The 6,103-nt window shown below is 36.4% G+C and overlaps 1 protein-coding gene across 1 annotated transcript in view; it reads right to left on the reverse strand.

The window, feature by feature from the left end:
• The window catches only part of LOC110033186 (serine/threonine-protein kinase D6PKL1-like), a 30,643-nt gene extending 24,985 nt beyond the window's left edge, over positions 1–5,658 (reverse strand). Inside the window, exon 1 of the mRNA XM_020737092.1 lies at positions 5,476–5,658. The gene's annotated coding sequence lies outside the window, so the exon portion shown is untranslated. The remainder of the gene's footprint in view (positions 1–5,475) is intronic.
• Between the last annotated feature and the right edge of the window lie 445 nt (positions 5,659–6,103).

The raw sequence follows: 6,103 nt of genomic DNA on the forward strand, positions 1-6,103 counted from the left end.
TTCGTTAAGTAAACGAGCCGAACACGAACAGTTTTTTAAAGCTCGAATTATAAACGAGCCGAAAACGAACAACTCTTTGTTCGCTCGTGTTCGGCTCGTTTTAGCTTGAAAAAAAAATATATTTATTTATATAATAATATATTACATATATTATTTATATAATAATATGTTACATATATTATTTATATAATAATATATTATATATATTTATATCTAAGTTTAATTCATAACAGCTCGTGTGGTAATATAGTTATGTGTCTTCTTTTACATAGATTTACTCTAAGTTCGAATCCAACACTCTGTATTCATTTTTTCCAATTAATTTTAACGAGTCAATTTCGAGTCAAATACGAGCCGAACGTGAGCAAGAATATTTAAATCAAGCGGAACGTGAGCAAGAATATTTAAATCGAGCCGAACATGAGCCAATTTCGAACACCAGCCGATTTCGAAAATGAACAATTTCGAGCAAGTCGAACACAAGACAAGCATGAGCTCGCTCAAGCTCGGCTCGTTTACAGCCCTAATTGTTAATAAAATCTTCAAATAGTGCATTAGCAGACTAGACAAAAAATCACAAATATTTGGAGATGCAAGTTCAGCAAAAATAACAAAGAGGATGGAAGGAATCTCTAATGGGATTGTCCACAATTTCCTAACACTCTTCTTAAATTCACAGATCATTTGATCATTCTTAGTTTCTCAATAATTAGGTATCGCATCACACAATTTGTTGACCTTCACTTTAAGCAAGATGTATCAAAGGCCAGAACCTTGACTATTCTTGTTGCTTGTCAAAAGCACTGCACAAAACTATCGAGGGACAAGTTGAGACAAATTTGCTCAAGCGGTCGCTTACAAATGTTGAACCACGAAATGCAAGTATTGTGTTGATGGTGTGTTCGTTGGGAAAAAGTAGTTAGAATCAAGTTAGCATAATGAAACTAAAGTGTGCTACACTTGATAAGGTCGAGAGGGAGGATCCTAAGTAAGAGTTCACGTTCTCTCCATGAATCTTCAGCTCTAAACATAGGGCATGAGAGCGAGATCTAGTTTAGAGCGACCACTGCAGCCCTACGTTCAGTGTACATGGGCAATCCATAATAGGTGGGCATAGATTATATCATGTAATGGAGGATGAGCCATGAAGGCTCTAAACAGAATGCTAAAGATGACTAATGATGATTGTGAGCATAAAAATGCCAATACAACAAATGGTGAGTATGGGGAGAGTGCATGAAGTGCCATGAACCATGCACCAATTGATTAAGGGAGCATTGATAAGCCACAATGCATGTTTAAGATTTACACTATAGAAAAATAGTCATAGCATGTCACAAGACACGGTAAAAGATAGACAATTGTGGCCCTTTGTATTTACCATTTGCATATAATAATCCTAAATCATGTATGGAAGAACCACTCATAACATATTATTATAGATCCAACAATATTGGTGAAGGGGAGAAAGAAGATGACAACAAGGCTACCTTAAATTCTCTTTCATCGCTGCTTGAGGAGTCAAGCAAAACATTACAAATCAATTGTGTAAAGGTAGTAGGGATGAAAGGAAGGTCATTGCACATGGAACAAGAGAAGTAAACTGACAATTGAAATTACAATAGCCATCTAGGAGCAGTTGTATGTTTATATATTCATTTGACCAAACTATGGCACATAAGGAGGCCAACTTATACAATGGAATGGATTCATTGTTGTTAAAGCAATTAAAGTCAAGTGACGGTACATTTTACACCTAAAATCATAAATGAGGTCATAAGGCACCACCAAACACAATAATGCCATATGGATCATTGAATAAAAAGAACATTAGTGTTGATTATCTTATAATACACAATCAAGGATTTTCGAATTCAAGGTTAAAAGAAAGGTTCAACTGCGAAGTGGTAGTTTGATGTAATCAAACTCAATTGGCTAACGTTCAAGGTGATAAGGCCCACACATGGCACACCCTAATAATTAGCTCATAACTCTAGAGCTAAAATTAATCGCGGTTCACAATGTAGATCGACTTTTGCCGCTTAAAGGATAAGATAGTTATAATTGCATGGACCAAGCACCCCTTTGACTCTCCAAAGTACTTTTTTTTCTCACAAATAAGAATTATAGAGGATTATAACATATTTAATAGGTTGCATCACCTCTAGAGGCCATCACCTAACCCTCACCCATAAGCTACATGATTATCTCCATTCCTATATGAAAAGCGGGATTTTTTTCTGTCTTGATTGAAACCCCAATGTAGATAATATTTGATACAATTATACTAATTTAAAAGCTAAGCAAAATATTGCAATGGCACAAAATCGGTCTGCCATAGACCTAGCATAATACAATGCACCTTTTACATTATTTGCATACCAAATCACAAAGAAGAAAAATTGTACATGCAATGTACACAATGTGTGCACTATACGCATGGTACATATTGTGCATCCTGTTTTAATTATAAACTTTTATTGTTTTTTTGGTTTATTAATTTATTTTAAACTTATTTATCTTTATTTTCTTTCTTTAAAGATATTAAATATATTAAAGTTCATATCATCAAACCACATACAGCCATCCATGCTTTTAGAAAGATCTTGGTTCTCAACTTTTCAACCTCTCGCAAAAATGCAACCAGTGAAAACAATAGTAATCTATTGTGACTAAGAAGAAGGCGCAATCCATTGATCCCAAAATGGCAATTGTTATCATCAATTTGAAAAAGCATGGTTATCATCAAAAGAATAAAAAATTATCATCATCCAGGAAATCTGTAAAACACATGCAACCCAAGAACTTGTGTCCCATACAAAAGTTGCAAGTTAAAGTCAATAATTTGATTCCAAATCATAAGTCTCTGGCATCCAAAAGTAGTGAGTGTGGAACTTCATAGAGAATGAAATATTCAAATCACATAGAAGAAGAATAACAATAAAGCATCAAAATATGATTAAATTATTTTCCTTGCTCTTGATGATGTCTAGCATGGCCTCGCAACACTGCCTTAGCACACCCTTTTCTATCCAATTATTTCATATGCTCTTTCATTCAAGATATTTTCATACATTGTTTTCCCTCAATTATGCTTTAATTTGATGTTCATTTAATGTTCAATTTGTTTAATCTAACTTAGCAGATTGCTAACAATATTGTGATACTATATCATTGATTTAAATTTGTTAGATTAATATTGTTTATACTAATCAAATTGCTAGGCCATCATTTTATTGTAAGCTATACTCTTACACTCATTAGCAAAGAGAACAAAAATCTTTTCAAGATCTTTTTATGTTTTGTGCTATTTTAAAAATAGTGCATGTCTCTCGCTATGCACTATTGTGTGATATTTCTCATTGGCAAATATGGCTAGACTAATAATAATGACCGTCTTTTCTTAGTATTAGAGGATCATCGTGCCCATAAGTCAAAAATGAATCAGTACGAATCTCGAAGATTCAACAGAATACAAGACAAAATTACGGTCAATGATGGCTCATCAGAAGGACCAAGAGTCGCATTAGCAGAAGGCCAAAAGATCTCATTGACCAGCAAAAGTTCTCTCATTACAGGATTTGAACTGACCGAACGAAGGACATCCTAGTAAAAAATTGTAACCTATATAGTCGGGGAAAGGAACTAGTCCAACTCGTCTAAATATCACTAGACCCCTCGCAGGAGCCTCCAAGACTTCCAAGGGCCCAAGGATCTCATTATTGAACATTCATCAAGCCTTTTAGACATATTTTTTGTCAAAAGGGTACGCTACCTATCAGATTACGGTGGTTCAACCTATATCTGACGACCTTGTTTTACCCCAACAACATGAGTTTCTCATCCAGGTTAAACGGTTAATAATTAGACTGAGACAACCGATCGACTGACTCAAGCAGACCGAATGAAGCTCGGCCTACAAAAGAAAGTCCAAACGACTGAAGGACTACTAGGGCCGACCGATTGCCCCAACTTGACAGAGTCGACCGAATGTACTTGGCTGACCCAAGAATTACAAGTTCTTGTCGACTAAACAAATAGCCAAACCCTCCTTTGATTTCTATATGCCTAAAATATCATGTAACAGCCTCGTAAAGTAGGGCAACCATATAAATTTTCACTTTATGCCCCCTTGCCTATAAACAAGGAGACATTTCTACAGTAAAGATTTAATCAGTTACTTTTAAGGAATCAGATTCTTATTGTGAACTCTCTCTCTTCTCTCTCTCATTTTAAGTTCTATTCTATTGAGAAATTAGGACAAAAAAGCAGAAATCGACACAAATCCAGATGAATACACAGAGATTTAACGAGGTTCGGCAAAGATGTCTACGCCCTCGGGAGTAGAACGGCGGCTTCCTTTCATTTCCAGAAAAGAGTACAGAATATGAGATATAACATAGAATAGTCTAGGGTTACAAACAGGCTTATATATAACCCTGGAGTACAATATGTAACTCTCAAATTACTCATATACCGTACTGTGGAGCGTTTCCCTCACACCCCCAACCCACATAACGAAACTCCCCCGATTTGAACAAATTCTTCTGCTCCGCTTCGTTCCAGCATCTGTCTCTTATATGGTATATGAGTCATACCTAACATGTTCCTTGGATGTCATTCACGGGGCAGATTCGGATTCAACAATATTAATCCAACTGCACAAACTTCGATCCCTGCACAAAGACTAAAAAGAAATATTACAATAATCACCATAATCTAAATTTTTTTACTGTGTCTGGTGTGTGCTTATAAGCAATACAAAGCAGACAAGCTGAAATAAACTAGATAGTGAGAGAACATCTTCGGATCAAACACTCTATCTGTGATAGCTTGAGGCAAAAGGAACCGTAGAAACACGAGCTCTCTAGGATCCACGGCTTCTGTGAAAAGTGCCCATCGTTTCTTCTTCATAAGCTCGAAATAAAATACTGCATTTACTCTTTCCGGTGAAATTGCTAGAAGTTCAAAGTTCTAACCTATCGACACAATAGATCTTGCACCCATTCAGATTCTATCATCATCTACAGCAGCTCAGGAGAGCCTGCTCTAAAGATTCCCCTATTATGGTTTCAACCAGACAAAAATACATAAGGCGGCAACAAAGAGGAGCAGATCTTCCATCCAAAAACTAAATAGCCAAGAACAGATCGCTGATCTAGTAACTCGATCAGCACAAACCAACCAGACCATGAACAACCAAATATAACCAAACTCAAAATAGATCGGCTTTGAATATTACATCATAACCAATATTACATAGCCAAAACCTCCAAACATTCAGCATTTACAAACAATATCTCAAAAAACCCAATCAAGAAAAATGACGCATGCAAATCTCGTATTTGAAAAACCAGCGCAAACAAGCAATAAAAGATAGAAATGCGCAGTACCAAGATCTCCTCCCCAACAAACAACAATCGCAAGACACGCATTCTCGAAACTAGAAACGAAGAAGCAGCAACGATTCCATACCTCAATGGTTGGGTCGGAACACGAAACGAGGCCAAGTATCCAGATTCGCCACTCCAGAAAAACAAGGATTATGAACTTGATGCTACAGCCAAGGCTTAGGCCCGTTGGGTTAGGGTTCGGATTGCGATGATTGAGTGGCCGGCAACGTGACAGGCGAGGAATCACATGGCGAGCAGCAGAACAAAAACCGAAGAAAAAAAACAAGAGAGGGGGAGAGAGAGAGAGAGAGAGAGAGAGAGAGAGAGAGAGAGAGAGAAATAAAATTAGTTTCAGAATATATTTGGAAATAAGAAAATAATAAGGTTATCGAACGATCACAATCAAGGAAGGATCCCATCAGTGGGCCCCTTTTATAGGTAGATACTGTGTATGTCGGGCTTTGTGCCACAAAATGGGCCCCGGTGAATAAATAATTACAATTTATGCCACTAAGGTCTATTTCAGTGGTGCAACATCAGCTCATTTTCTTTTCACTGTCGACGATGGGCTTGTTTGTCTTTTTCATTTAAGTTGCTTCAATAAATTTTTTTAATAAAATAATAGTTTGAAGGGAAAATTACATGCATAACACTTAATTAGCAATAAATATTAAATTTGGAGTTTGTGTCTAAAGTCGAGACGTCTGTCT

This window comes from Phalaenopsis equestris, unplaced genomic scaffold (genome assembly GCF_001263595.1).
Source record: "Phalaenopsis equestris unplaced genomic scaffold, ASM126359v1 Scaffold001111, whole genome shotgun sequence".
Taxonomy (NCBI): Eukaryota; Viridiplantae; Streptophyta; class Magnoliopsida; order Asparagales; family Orchidaceae; genus Phalaenopsis; species Phalaenopsis equestris.